Source organism: Scyliorhinus canicula, chromosome 1, assembly GCF_902713615.1.
Source record: "Scyliorhinus canicula chromosome 1, sScyCan1.1, whole genome shotgun sequence".
Classification (NCBI taxonomy): Eukaryota; Metazoa; Chordata; class Chondrichthyes; order Carcharhiniformes; family Scyliorhinidae; genus Scyliorhinus; species Scyliorhinus canicula.
The window spans coordinates 185,196,670-185,212,383 of NC_052146.1; the positions used below are offsets into that span (position 1 = coordinate 185,196,670).

At 45.7% G+C, this 15,714-nt stretch overlaps 1 pseudogene; it reads left to right on the plus strand.

Annotated features, from left to right (window-relative positions):
- Positions 1 to 15,714, plus strand: part of LOC119970133 — a 397,883-nt pseudogene that overhangs the window by 286,663 nt on the left and 95,506 nt on the right.

Consider the following 15,714-nt stretch of genomic DNA (forward strand, 5'->3'; position numbering starts at 1 on the left):
GATATGGGGGAGTTGGTTTCTAGTCCTGTTACCAGGACGGGAGGGAGCGGGGGTGGGATGGAGCTGCTCTGCTGACAGGGCAGGAACTGCTACAAGAGGACAAATGGGAGGTCAGGTAGGCGAATGCCGGGGGGGGGGGGGCTCGAGAAGGCCGGGGCCCGCGAGCCGGAGGCTGTGCTAAAAAGGGTGATGCTAGACAGGGGGGAGGAGGGGGGGAAAGTCCCCTGACCAGGGGGCTGAAGGCGGACGTGGCAATGCTACAAGAGACACACCTAAAGGCTATAGACCAGACTAGATTGAGAAAGGGGTTGGGTTGGCCAAGTATTCCACTCAGGGCTGGACTCGTGGGCCGGGGGGGTAGCGATCATGATCAATAAACGAGTGGCATTTGAGGCAGGGAGAATCGTGTCAGATATCGGGGTAAGGTACGTCATGGTGAGGGGAAGCTGGAGGGGGTGCGGGTGGTACTCGTGAACGTATGCTCCGAATTGGGACGATGTGGAATTCATGAGGTGGGTGTTAAGTAAGATCCCAGACTTAGAGTCACATAACTTGATTTTAATGCAGTCACTGATCCGGAATTGGACAGGTCAAAAATCCAGGACAGGGAAGATACCAGCCACGGCAAAGGAATTGAAGGGGTTTATGGAACAGATGGGGGGAGTAGACCCATGGAGGTTTGCATGGCCAAGGGCGAAGGAGTTTTCCTTTTTCTCCATGTCCACAAGGTATACTCTCGCATCGACTTTTTTGTTCTGAGCAGGGGCTCTAATGCCGGGGGTGGTGGATACTGAGTACTGGGCAATCGCCACATTGAGTGGATCTACGGGTTAGTTTGCAGAGAGGACAATGTCCGCTACGGAGGCTGGGATGTTGGGTTGTTAGCGGACAGAGCGATCTGTGGGTGGGTGAACAAGTCCATCCAAAACTACCTGGAAACAAATGATACGGGAGAGGTCTCTGCAAGCAACGGTTTGGGAAGCTTTGAAGGCAGTGGTCAGAGGGGAATTAATCTCGATACGGGCCCACAGAGAAAAGGCAGAACGGGCTGAGAGGGATAGGTTAGTTGAGGAGATACTCCATGTGGACAGGAGATATTCGGACGCGGGGCTACTGAGGGAGCGGCGGAGGTTTACAGGCGGAGTTTGGGCTATCGACTACAGGGAAAGCGGTGGAACAGCTGAGGAAGGCAAGATTTATGAGTATGGGGAAAAGGCTAACAGATGTTTGCGCACCAGCTCAGAAAAAGCAAGCCGGCCAGGGCGATAGGGAGACTAAAGAGTAGAGGTGGGAATTCTGTCCTGGACCCAGCGGGGTGAATGAGTGTTTACGGACTTTTATAGTAAATTATATGAGTCGGAAACCCTGGCTGCGGTGGAGGGGATGAGGCAGGTTTTGGGTCAGTTGAGGTTCCCGAGGGTGATGGGGATCTGGTGAAAGGACTGGGAGCCCCAATTGAAATTGAGGAAATAGTTTAGGATCTGGAGGGCATGCAGTCGGGCAGGGCCCCGGAGCCAGACGGCTACCCGGTGGAATTCTATAAGAAGTTTTCAGAGATATTGAGCCCACTGCTGATGAGGACATTTAATGAAGGAAGAGAGAAGGGAGTCCTCCCCCCAACAATGTCGCAGGCCTCGATTTCATTGATCCTGAAACGGGAGAAGGATCCGGAGCAATGCGAGTCATACAGGCCAATTTCGCGACTGAATGTGGACGCCAACTGCTGGCTAAGATACTGGCTACAAGGATAGAGGACTGTGTCCCGGGGGTGGTAGGGGAAGACCAGACGAGATTTTGTAAAGGGCAGGCAACTCGAGGCCAATGTTCAAAGGCTTTTGAATGTTATTATGATGCCCTCAGAAGGAGGGGAGATGGGGGTGATGGTAGTGATGGATGCGGAGAAGGCTATGGACTGGGTGGAGTGGGATTACCTGTGGTAAGGGCTTCATTGACAGGGTGCGGTTGCTCTATCAGGCAAGAGTGTGCGTACGAGAACCGCTGAGGACAGGGTATTTAAACTACACTGAGGGACGAGGCGAGTGTTCCCCCTCTCCCCGCTACTGTTTGCTCTGGCCATAGAGCCATTGGCCATGGCGTAAGAGCCTCTAGGAACTGGAAGGGGCTGGTTCGGGAAGTGGGGGGATGGAGCACTGGTTCTCACTTTACGCAGATGACTGCTCTTATATATTTCAGACCCGTTGGAGGGGATGGGGGAAGTTATGCAGATCCTCAGGAATTTGTTAATTTTTCAGGGTATAAATTGAACATGGGGAAAAGCGACATGTTCGCGATCCAGGCAGAAGGCAGGAGAAGAGACTGGGAGAGCTGCGGTTTGGAAAGGTAGGAAGGAGCTTTGATATCTGGGAAACCAGGTGGCCCGGGAATGGGAGGCACTGCACAAGTTAAGCCTATCCGGCTCGTAGAACAAATGAAAGAGGACTTTAAGAGATGGGACATGCTCCCGCTGTCACTGGCGGGGAGGGTACAGACTGTGAAAGTGACGTCCTCCCCAGGTTTCTTGTTTGCCTTTCAGTGCCTCCTCATCTTCATCCCAGGGCCTTTTCAAGCGGGTGAATAAGATTTTATCGGGCTTTGTGTGGGCGGATAAAACCCCGCAGTGAAGAAAGTGTTGTTGGAGCGTAGCCGGGGGGGAGGGTGGGTTGGCGCTGCCGAACTTTTGCAATTACTACTGGGTGGCTATATAGCCATGAATTAGTATGTTGGTAGTGGGGGAGGAGTCGGTGTGGGAGCGGATGGAGGAGGCATCATGTAAAGACACAAGTTTGGGAGCACTGATAACGGCACCTCTTCCGTTCTCTCCGGCCCGATACTCCACAAGTCCGGTGGTGGTGGCGGCTGTGAGAATCTGGGGGCAGTGGAGGAGATATAAGAGAGTGGAGGGAGCATCGGTTTGAACCCCGATTTATAGTAACCATCGGTTTGTACCGGGTAGGCTGGATGGTGGGTTCCGGAAATCTATTTATACACGGGGGCTTCCCCAGCTTGAAAGCCTTGGAGGATAATTTGAATTGCCAGCAGGGAATGGGTTTAGGTATTTGAAGGTGCGAGACCTCTTGAAGGCAGGTTCCCGGCCTTCCCGCTGCTGCCGGACATGAGGAAACTTTAGGATGCTGAGGAAACTCCGGTAGAGGAACTGAAGGGCAAGTGGGAAGATGAGCTAGGAGGAAAGATAGAGGCAGGTCTGTGGACGGATGCCCTAAGCAGGGTTAATACATCCTCATCATGTGCCAGGCTTAAAATGTCAACAGAGGCAGAATTCCAAAGCGGGGGGGAGCGGACTGTTTGTTTTAATATTGGGGTGTGTGAAGATTGTGATGGGGGTGGAAATGTTTATTGTACCATGTTTATGTCGCTGTTATTAATATTATAAAAACTTCAAATACCCTAATAAAAATATATTTTTTTTAAATAATTAATAAAGGGAAGCCAGTGAAGTAGTGCACTTGGATTTTAGAAGTTTTTTGATAAAGCCCTCACATGAGGTTGGTTGGAAAATAAAACACGTGGGATCGGAGTAATATACTGACATGGATTAAAAATTGGTTACCAGGCAGAAAACCAAGAGTAGGGATCAACAGACCATTCTTGCATTGGCAGGCTGTGACTGGTTCAGAATTCAAGAATCAGTACTTGGTCCCCAGCTATTCACAATGTATATTAATGATTTGGATGCAGGGACCAAATGTAACATTTCCAAGTTTGCGGGTGACACTGAGCTAGGTTGGAATGTGTGTTGTGAGGAAAATGCAAAGCAGCTTCAAGAGGATTTGGCCTGAGTTAGAAGTGGGAAAGAAATGGCAGGTGGAATATAAATGTGGAAAAATGAGGTTATTCACTTTGGTATGCGGAATAAATGCGCACATATTTTTTAAATGGTAAGAGATTAGAAAGTGTAAATGTACAAAAGGAACTGGGTGACCTCGTCAAAACGTCAGTGAGGCTGACCTGCAAGGTGGTAACGGTGAGGTAATCATTAATTTTAATGATTTACTTGTTTACAGAGAGATAGCTACTGATGAGCAGCGCTGCCAACTAGCACAAATTTTCCGTATTTCATTCTGCTTGAATACGGCAATACGATTTCTCGTGTTGAAATACGCAACCACTGCAGCTGTCGGTCAAATCCAACCTGACACCTCTCTGAAGGAGAGTATTTAAGCAAGAGGACTTTTTTTTTGAGAGAAGAAAAAAAATCTTAAAAGGCAGCTCCCTGTAAAGGGCTGGCTGGCTTTGTGGGGTCGGGGGCTGAGGGGGAGGTGGGAAGAGGAGCTGATTGGCAAAGCGCAGTGAATGCATTCCTCCTGAAACGCCTTTGATTGGTTTCCTTGGTAACGGCTGCTGGAAGACAGGGCCCCGGCAGAGGCCCCACCCCCTCTCATCTCCATCCCACACACGAAACAGCGCATGTGTGTCATGTGATCCTTCGAGCAGTCTCGCATCAAGGTGCCTGCACATGTATGTAAAAGCATTGGATTTGCATTTTCTTTTTTTCGTTTTATATTTATAAATTTAGAGTACCAAATTGTTTTTTTTTCGAATTAAGGGGCAATTTAGCATGGCCAGTCCACCTAACCTGAACATATTTGGGTTGTGGGGCTGAAACCCACGCAGACACAGGAGAATGTGCAAACACCACATGGACGGTGACCCGGATGTGCATTTTCTATTTGTGCTTCAGATTTGTGCAATAAAGGTGTAAAGCTGTACTTCAGATTGGTGGCCATTTTTTCTTTGAAATGAAAATATCGATTTTACTGCCAAAATACTGATTTTGGTATCTGGAATGCTGATTTCTATTGGGAAAGGTTGGCAGCTCTGTTAATGGAATATTGTTTACATTTAGGAGGCTCTCTATAGATAATTTGAGGGATTTGTTTAATCCTAGCTAAGCAGGTCATGGGATATCTGAATGGAAGAAGATTGGCGAATGTCTTATGCTTGAGAGCAGCCAAGTCTGTCTGTAGTTTTGCAGTCTGCTCTAAGATTTTAAGTTGAATAACAGAGTCTGACCAGGAGGTTCTTCAGTTTGTTTCCTGAAAGAGTCTCTCTCCAAAGGTCTGCATAGAGAAGCAAGTAACCCTGATTGTTAACTTTACTTCTAAGTGGCATTTGAACTGTGTTGGGTTTGCTTAATTGGAATATACAGTGGGAAGTGTAGCTAGTAAGTTAAAGTTCTTTTTTCCATTTATTTAACAACTGTTTTTAACTGTGAATTGTAAATCTATTACTTTGTTGTTAATATGGTTTAATTCTGTGTTCAAAATTAAAGTTTGTTTTACCATAAATGATACCTGTTGGTCAATGGTGTCACTCTTAAGGGGGTTTTTGTTCTATAATTTTTTTCAATTTAAAGTGCCCAATTCTTTTTTTCCAAATAAGGGACAATTTAGCGTGGCCAATTCACCTACCCTGCACATCTTGGGTGTGGGGGTGAGACCCCTGCACACAGGGAGAGAATATGCAAACTCTACACTGACAGTGACCCGGGGCCGTGATTAAACTTGGGGCTGTGTTGCAGCAGTGCTAACCATTGCACCACCATGTCGCTCTTCACTCCTATGGTTAAGTAGTCTTCCCTCCCAGAAGTACAAATTGCAAATTATTGGAATTCTCGCACAGTCCTGAACAATATTTCCACAGAGTGCAACGAAGGTTCACTGGACTTGGTCTTGGGATGGCAGGCCTGTCCAATGAAGAGAGATTGTGAAAGCTAGAGTTTAGAAGAATGAGAGGTGATCTTATTGGAACATTCCAAATACTTAAAGGGGTAGACAAGGTAGATGCAGGCAAGATGTTTCTCCTGGTTGTGGATTTAAGACACGGGACAATTTCAGAATATGGGGGAAGCCACTTAGGATCGAGGAAAAGGAGTAATTATTTTATTCAGAATGGTTGTGGGGACTTTGGAATTATCTACCCCAGGGAGCTGAAGAGGTTCAGTCATTCAGTAGAAATTGTCATATTTTCAGTGCGAATGACGTAAAAGGATACAGGGATAGTGTGGAAAACAGGCATTGAAATGGATGATCAGCCATGATCATATTGAATGGCGACGCAGGCTCAATGGGTTGAATGGCCTCCCTCCTGCTCCAATGTTCCTATAGCCTCTCGGCAACCAAATGACAGTTTTTGAAAAAACTTTTTTTATAAAATTGGATGATCTTGCCATAAGGTTCTGATGCTTTGAATGTTGAGTATTGGTCCCAGATAATTATGCACTGGATATGCTTCACCTGAATAGAGAAGTATTGTGTGAAACTCTAGACAGGTGGCCGGGGAGAGGACTGTGCTGGTAGTGGTGGGATCATATGTGTGGATTGAACACCAGATAATGCAGGTACTCTGTTCAAAGTGGCCTGACTTGACTGAGGAATTAAATTATTATTGCAGAATTAGAAAATGTCACACCACAAAACATGGAAATCATCAGGGCTTTCACAATAAACCTTAGGCAAATAATTTCAGAGATCAAAAGGGGACAATATGTCTTTGGAAAGCAAGTTTCAATGTTCCCACTTATAGTTAATGATGGAAAGTAGCCTAAATGTTGTTTTTTTAAAATTGTTTATTGATGTGAGCATTGCTGGCAAGGCCAGCATTTTTTTGTCAATCGCAGATTCCCCTTAAGAAGGTGGTGGTGAGTTGCCTTCTTCAACTGCTGCAGTAGATACTCCCACAGTGCTCAGGACTTCGTCTCACGACAATGAGAACCTGTTCTAGTTCCAAGTCAGGGTGGGTGTGTAGGTTTTAGGGGGTTGTTGCACCCTTTTAAGGTAGACCAGACTTGGCATATTTGGAATATTGTGAGCAGTTTTCGGCCCGTATCTAAGGAAGTGTGTGCTGGCCTTGGAGAGAGACCGGAGGAGATTCACAAGAATGATCTCCGGAATGAAGGTCTTGTTCATATGAGCAGTGGTTTGAGGACTCTGGGTTATAATTGATGGAGTTTAGAAGGATGTTCTCATTGAAACTTACAGAATACTGAGAGGTCTAGATAGAGTTAACGTGGAGAGCATGTTTCCATGGATAGGAGAAATTAGAACTTGAGAGCACAGCCTGAAGGACGATCCTTTAAAACAGAGAAGAGAAGGAATTTCATTAGCCAGGGGACGGTGAATCTGTGGAACTCATTGCCACGAAGTCTGTGGAGTCAAGTCACAGTGTCTTTAAGGCAGAGATAGATAGGTTCTTGATTAATAAGTGGATCAAGGGTTATGGGAAGAAGGCAGAAGAATGGGGATGAGAAGCATATGATTGAATGGCGGAGCAAACTCGATGGACCAAATGGCCTAATTCTACTCCTATGGCTTATGGCAACAAAGCTTTGTTGAGAATCACTTTATTGAGAAAAGGTATGAGCAAATGTGTTGCATTCTCAGACAAACTATGTCAATGAACTTGTGCGTGATTTCCAGTTTATGTGGCATATACTCCCTTTTCAATATCTGGATGTTAGGGTGCACAAAATTGTTTCTCCATAGCTTTGTCTTTTGGTATTTCGAGCTTCTCTCCCTTCCTCTCTGTCCCTTGCCTTATTTTGTTTCTTTGTCTCCACATAGTTTTTCTCTCTGCCGTAAGAATGAAACCCTACAGCAAGGCTTTCCGAGTGCGGGTTGTGACCTGCAGGTGGGTCATGGACGGGTGCCGGGAGGGTTGTGGAGTGATCGGTTGTGCAGTTCCTGCGGTGGTGCCGAACTTGGGAGAGCGCCTAACAGCCGCTACTGGCTTTTACATTGAGAATGGCGGCCGCTACTGGCCTTCTAATGAAAATAAATTAGGCTGTTGTGGAGTCTTCCGACCAAAGCGTGAACAGAGAGCAGGTCACACACCAGCACATACACCTGGCATCAAGCGCCTCTAAGTACGTACCTTTGGTGCCAAATCATGGAGCAGAGTTGCTTCCATTTTTCAGCTCCTGGAAAGAGGACTGTGAAGATGGATCATTTTCTGAAAAGTAAGAGACGGCCAGAGACTCAAATAGGCAGTGTACGTATTGGACAGAATCTCACAACAGAAATCTGCTGGAGAGAATCTGCATCATAGAGTCAGGGCAGGGCAGAGCTCCAGGGCTTTCTGTTAAAAGAAAGAACAACAAACAAAGAACAAAGGAAAATTACACCAGGAACAGCCCTTCGGCCCTCCCACCTGCTCAGATCCAGATCCTTTATCTAAACCTGTCGCCTATTTCCCAAGGATCTACTTCCCGCTAATCCCCGCCCGTTCATATATCTGTCCAGGTGCATCTTAAATGATGCTATCGTGCCCGCCTCTACCACCTCCGCTGCAAGCGTTCCAGGCACCCACCACCCTCTGCGTAAAAAACCTTTTCACGCACATCTCCCTTAAACTTTCCCCTCTCACCGTGAAATGGTGACCCCTTGTAATTGACAGCCCCCACTCTTGGAAAAAGCTTGTTGCTATCCACCCTGTCCTACCTCTCATAATTTGTAGACCTCAATCATGTCCCCCTCAACCTCCGTCTTTCCAACGAAAACAATCCTAATCTACTTAACCTTTCTTCATAGCTAGCACCCTCCATACCAGGCAACATCCTGGTGAACCTCCTCTGCACCGTCTCTAAAGCATCCACATCTTTCTGGTAATGTAGCGACCAGAACTGCACGCAGTATTCCAAATGTGGCCTAACCAAAGTCCTATTCAACTGTAACATGACCTGCCGACTCTTGTACTCAATACCCTGTCCGATGAAGGCAAGCATGCTGTATGCCTTCTTGACCACTCTATCGACCTGCGTTGCCACCTTCAGGGTACAATGGACCTGAACTCCCAGATCTCTCTGTACATCAATTTTCCCCAGGACTCTTCCATTGACCATATAGTCCGCTCTTGAATTAGATCTTCCAAAATGCATCACCTCGCATTTTCCTGGATTGAACTCCATCTGCCACTTCTCTGCCCAACTCTCCAATGTATCTATATTTTGCTGTATTCTATGATAGTCCTCCTCGCTAACTGCAACTGCACCAATCTTAGTATCATCTGCAAACTTGCTAATCAGACCACCTATACCTTCGTCCAGTGGTCCGAGCACGGATCCCTGTGGAACACCACCAGTCACCTTTCTCCATTTTGAGACACTCCCTTCCGCCACTACTCTCTGTATCCTGTTGCCCAGCCAGTTCTTTATCCATCTAGCTAGTACCCTGAACCCCATCCGACTTGACTTTTTCCATCAACCTGCCATGGGAAACTTTATCAAACGCCTTACTGAAGTCCATGTATATGACATCTACAGCCCTTCCCTCATCAATTAACCTTGTCACTTCCTCAAAGAAGAAAGCTAATTCAGGAATAAAGCCATATAAAGATAATTTCTTGAGGTGTAGTTTTGTTAGTTGTGCCAATGCAAGCCCATGTGTTATATACAAGAAGTAGAATCAAACAATGCAGAGGGAGGCCACTCAGCCCATCAGGTCCGCACCTTCCCCGAAAGAGCACGCCCCACGTAAGGCCACACCTCCACCCTATCCCACAACCCCACCCAATCATTGTTGGACCTAGTGAAATTTAGCATGGCCAAGCCACCTAGTACTGGCAATGAGAGGAAAGTTTCAGATTTTGAAAGAGAAGTGTGGGTGAAAAATTAATTTGAGGTTGAGACCCCAGAGTCAGTTATTAACTGAGAGCCAACTCCAAATTAAAAGACTACACTACTGGTGGCAGACACGTGATGCCACATTAAAATACAGCAAAAGCCCATGAAGCTGTCCGAATTCTGAGTGGCACCTTCCAGGAGTATCCAGTGCTGAATAAAAAAACGCATTTGTTTGCTATTGCCCTTTATGGCGGCCTGCAGGTACGAGGTTGGATTTTCTATTTTCATAAAGGTGAAGACGGCACAAAGAGAACTGGCTGAAGTCTGCCCCTGATAGGCGCATTGCCCTCTCCTCCTTTGCACCTGATTCAAATGAGATTGTGAGGACCAAAGGCTCCCCGTTCACATTAGATTTAGATTATTGTCATGTGTACCGAGGTACAGTGAACGTATTGTTTTGAGTATCGTCCAGGCAGATAGCTCTTTACATGAAAAACAGTACATGACAAATACATGAGGATACATAATGAAAATAAATAAACATAGACAGTGGGTGAAGGATACATATATAGGATACAATATAACTGTAGAGAAGACACGTAGGAAGATCAGTTTTGACCATTAGATCAGTTCAGACTAAGAGGATCATTCATGCGTCTGTAACAGCGGGGAAGAAACTATTTTTGAACCAATGTGCGTATTCTCAAACCTTTCGATCTTCTGCCAAGTGAAGAGGTTGGAAAGCGAATAACCCGGGTGGAGGAGTCTTTGATTATGCTGACTGCTTTCCCAAGGCAGCAGGAAGTGTAGACAGTGTCAATGGATGGAAGGCGGGGCCCTTGTGATAGACTGGCTGTGTTCACGACTGTCTGGAATTTCTTGTGGTCTTGGCTGAGCAGTTGCCATATGAAGCTGGGGTTGCAGCCAGATATATGCGTTCTATGGTACATCCATAGGAATTGGTAAGAGTTGTTGTGGAATTTCCGAATTTACTGAGGAAGTATAGGTGCTGGTTCTGCTTTCTTGTTTGTAGCGTAGACGTGGGTAGACCAGGACAGATTGTTGGTGATGGTTACCCTAGAATTTGAAATCCCTTGCAGCTAAAGAGATCAAGAGATATGAGGAGAAGCGGGAGTGGGATACTGAATTTGCATGATCAGCCATGATCATATTGAAGAGTGGTTCAGGCTCGAAGGCCCAAATGGCCTACTCCTGCCCGATTTGCTATGTTTCTATCTCCACCTCGGTACCACGATCAGACAGGGGCGTGGACGACACTTTGCTTCCTGAAGTCGATGACCCAGCTCTTTAGTTTTGCTGACATTGAGGGAGAGATTGTTTTCATTGCACCATATCACTAAGTTCTCTATCTCCCTCCGTGCTTTGACTCTCCTTGTTTGTGTCCTCACAACTTGGATGGAGGTGATTGGCCATGCTAAATTGCCCTTAATTGGAAAGAAAAATTGGGTACCCTAAATTTTCAAAAAGTATGCAGCCTTGCAGGACCCGGTATTGAGGACTTATTGTGGAGAAGGTGTCGTTGTTTATCCTTACATATTGAGTCCTGTGGGTCAGGAAGTTCGAGGGTCCAGTTGCAGAGGGAAGAGCTGAGTCCAACATTTTGGAGTTTGGATATGACCTTTGACTGGGATAGGGTGTTGAAGGTGGAGCTGTCGTCAATAACAGGAATCTGACGTAAGTCTCCTCGTTGTTGTGGTGCTCCAGGCATGAGGTTTGGGCCCAGGGAGATGGTGTCTGCTGTGACCGGTGTGTGCGATAGGCGAATTGTAGTGGATCATGGTAATCTGGAAGGTTGGAATTGATGTGTCTCATGATCAACCTCTCGAAGGCACTTCATAATAATAGATGTCAGGGCCACTAGTCGCTAGTCAATGAGGCAATTTAATAATGCCGGCTGCAAGCGGCCTTCAAAATAGCCACGAACATATTAAAAAATTGCGGCCGTACTGCACATGCGTGCCCGCTCATTCGGTGTTCATGCGCAGAGTTTTGCACATGCACACCAGTGAGCGGCAGGCATGTGCATTTGCGGCCGCATTTTTAAAATCTGGTTCGCAGCCTTTTTGAAGGCTGTTCGCAGCCGGCATTGTTAAAAAGCAGGCTGCAAAAAGTTCGGTGAGATGATGTGACTGATTGCTTTCTGAACTTTGATGCTGATGAAGTGAAGTCTCTTACTCTAAGAATGATGAGTGATCCAAAATGGTTTCAACCGCAACTGTAACTTCAAACCAAGAGATGTCAACTGTTTTAATCTTATTTTTAAACATTTCAACACCATGTGGCCTGCAGGTCGTATTTGGAAGCTTTAATCAATTCATTGATTTTTAAGTGTCTTTATTTTTTTACATTTTAATTGTAATGTTTAGGTGAAATGTGGTGAACCTCCAATTCTAGAGGATGAAAACATTTTCAGTTTCTGCATTTTTTTCTGTTAAACTTTATCAAATAAAACACACCCCCGAACTTGTAAAAAAAAAAAGCCCGGCTACTGTGGCTGTTGCCCGCGAATTTGCGCAATCGGAGAAGCAGAAGATTTTTTAAAAAATTCTATGTATCTTCCTGCCTGAAGTTAGGCAGAGCGCAGGTCACACCCCCAAACCCATTGACATCATGTGCTTTGGGTGTGATTGCGATTCCTCCATTTTGTCAGCAGCAAACAAGGTAACTGAAAAGGGGGGATCGCGAAGATCGGCCAGCATGGGTTGCGAAAGTCGGCTGGCGTGTGTCACGAAGGTCAGCCGGCGTGGGATCGCGAAGATCGGGCTGGGTTGGGTCCTGAAGATTGGCCGGATTGGTAAAAATGGGTCCCTGGAAAAAAAAGTTTGAAAAAACCTGCCTTAGAGCATCCTTTTTATTCGGGCCCGTTATCCAATTAACCCCTCCTTCACGTCCAAACGTCCTCAGCCCTGCATGTGAGAATGCTTTCCTTGACTACCAGGAATAAATTATCTGGCCCTTTGTATTTCAATGCTGTGGTTCCTTGTCTGATTGAAAAGTCATTACATTCTATTCTCACACGAGCAATTTTCACAGAAAATCTTCAAGGTCTTGTCCATTTTGCAGTTAGCAAGCTCTTTATAACTTGACATAAACTTACACTTTGCATAAACTCCAAGAATCCCTCTACCTTGGCATCTTTTCTATACTGTGTCCTACTTCAAGTGTTACCATTTTATTTTCCTACAAAGTAGGATTTCTAATCAAGTCATATTATCTATAATAAAATTAGATTTTAACAATTGGGATTCTTGTTAAATAAATTAATAATCTTATAGGTGTGGTGAATTGACGAATCTTGAAGGTGAGGTAGTGTTCCCTTTTCATCTGTTGCCCTTGTCCTTCTAGAAGTTAGGTTGCAAGTTTGGAAAATGCTGTTGACCGGCGCCTGGCAAGATTAAGGATGCAACTTCTCACAATTATACCCACAACTAGACTGGTACCAAAATAACTCTTGTGTCTACTGCAGAAGTGGAAATTATGGCCAGAATTTTCTGGCCGTTCACACCTGCGGGATCTTGCAGTCCCACCGATGATTCACCCCTGCTGCAGATTTCCTGGCAGCGAGGGGTGCAATCAATGGGAAAAACCCTGTTGATAACGGTGGGATCAGAAGATCCCGCCGCTTGCCAATTGCAAGCAGCTTCTGCCTCTGAGAAACATGTGGTGGGTTGGGTGCAAAATCCCACCCTATGAATTGGTGCTAAATTCAAATAAGCAAGTTTCTGCTGCAACTCTTGATAATACTGCTAACTCCGAAATTCCAACATTTTCAAATGTTAAATGTCCTTAAATTTGTGAGTGCATTTTTATCCATTTATTGGCAAAAAAAAGTTTTAAATTGTATAGTTTGTCCCAAATTCATTATCCAGTACTAGAACACTCCAAATCTATATTTCCCCAGAGGGAGTCATAGACCAAAATTAAAGTTAGTAAGAATGAAGACCTTCACTACTTTTATTTATTCATGGCCTAGATGCTCCAGTAGTAATGGTAAAACTGTCAATATTCATCACCATTAGCTCTCTGAAACTGACAGCAACTTCCCGGATCTTCACTCTTACAATTAAATGCAAAAGTCTAGTACCGCCTGTCAATGATTCTAAACCTCTCCACAGGGTGAACTGTTAAAGTACCCCCAGATTGCAATCAATTAGAAGTCACTGAATTGACAAGAACTTTCCCCATGTGCTCCCACAGTAAAAACCCTTGAATAAGTTACAACTGGATTTTTAACAACTGTCTAGATTTTTAACAGCATGACCCTGATTTTGACCCTGAAAACTGAACTTATTTTCTTTTGGGAATATTTTATTAAGCATTTGTAATTTTCACAGTTTAACACATTAACTTTTCTTAACAACGGCACGGGCAGAAACAGGCAAAACACCTAAACAAATTAAAAAACAGAAAACAATGTCCCCTACCATTCCCGTCCTATTCCTTAATCACCCATATACTAAGTTCCCTGTCCTTATCTAACATTGCCATGCCTCCTGTATCCCTCCTCCCCCCCCCCCCCCCCCTCCCCCACCCCCCTTCCCCTGCTGACGTTCAATTTTCCTTGAAGAAATCGATGAACGTTTGCCATCGCCGGGCGAACCCCTGAATTGATCTCCTCAAGGCAAACCTTTTTAAAATTATTATTTAGAGTACCCAATTCATTTTTTCCAATTAAGGGGCAATTTAGCGTGTTCAATCCACCTACCTTGCACATCTTTTGGTTGTGGGGGGCAAAACCCACGCAAACACAGGGAGAATGTGCAAACTCCACACGGACAGTGACCCGGTATGACTCCAACCAGCAGATGGTACATTGGCTTGCCACTGTACATTGGCAGTGGAGCATTTGAATGTTTAACATATGAGTAGAATTATCCAATCACAATTTGGTCATATATATTTATTTCATGGGGCTAAACAGCTGGCCTGTAATGCAGAACAAGGCAGCAGCACGGGTTCAATTCCCGTACCGGCCTCCCCGAACAGGCGCCGGAATGTGTCGACTAGGGGCTTTTCACAGTAACTTCATTGAAGGGATTGCTTATTGTCACAAGTAGGGCCACATTCCGGCGCCTGTTCGGGTACACAGAGGGAGAATTCAGAATTCTCAGCTGGTACGGGAATTGAACCCGTGCTGCTGGCCTTGTTCTGCATCACAAACCAGTTGTCTAGCCCACTGAGCTAAACCAGCTATCAACCATTGCCCGTTCTTTCCTGTCGCTGAGACAAATTTTGGATCTAACTTGCCACCTTCCTTGTATCCAATGGGATTGCATCTTTCTGACTAGTCTGCCATGTGGAACCTTGTCAAATGCCTTATTAAATTCCATGTTGAATATATCCACTACACTATCCTCCTCCATCCTCCTTGTTTCTCAAGTAATTTGTGATTAAGTTAATTAGACATGATCTTTCGTGTACAAAACCATGCTGACTATCCCTCATCAATCAGTGCCTTTCTAAGTCACAGTTTATCCTGTGTCTCTGAATTGATTCCAATAATTTTCCCAATACCAAAGGCAGACTGATCAGCCTATGATTTTCTGGCCTATCTCTCACAGCCCTTTAAATAATGGTACAGCATTCGGACCTCCAATCATTTCTGGGGCCCTCCCACTCTTCTCCCTTTCCCCTCACCCCCCCCCCCCCCCCCCCCCCCCCCCCCCCCCTTGCTCACGCACACCCTTTCCCACTCACCTCGCTCACCTGGGTCTTCAAGGCAGCCTTCTGCCTCACTTGTCATCTCCTCATGGCTGAGGCTTGCTTTGGAGCATTGCACTTCGCTGTTGCTGGCTTGCCATGGGTTGAGTCGCAAACTTGCTCTCCTCACCCTCTGCTCCTCTCGGCGGCTCACCTTACCTTATGGTTGCTTTTGGCGCCTCTGTCATTGGCCTATCATTTATATTTGTTGATCCTATCAGCAAATGCAGAGTATTACGGCTCTGATTGGATGCCCAGTGCATTGGCATGCGCAGGGCCCTCCCATTGGTCTGAACCCTGTGCCTAGGTGCGGTGTTTTCATTGTAAATCCGCCTCTGCCCCCACCTTTTTATTTCCCCTCTCTATCCTGCACGGCAACTCTATATCCAGGGATATTGAGTTGCCGTTTTTGTCCC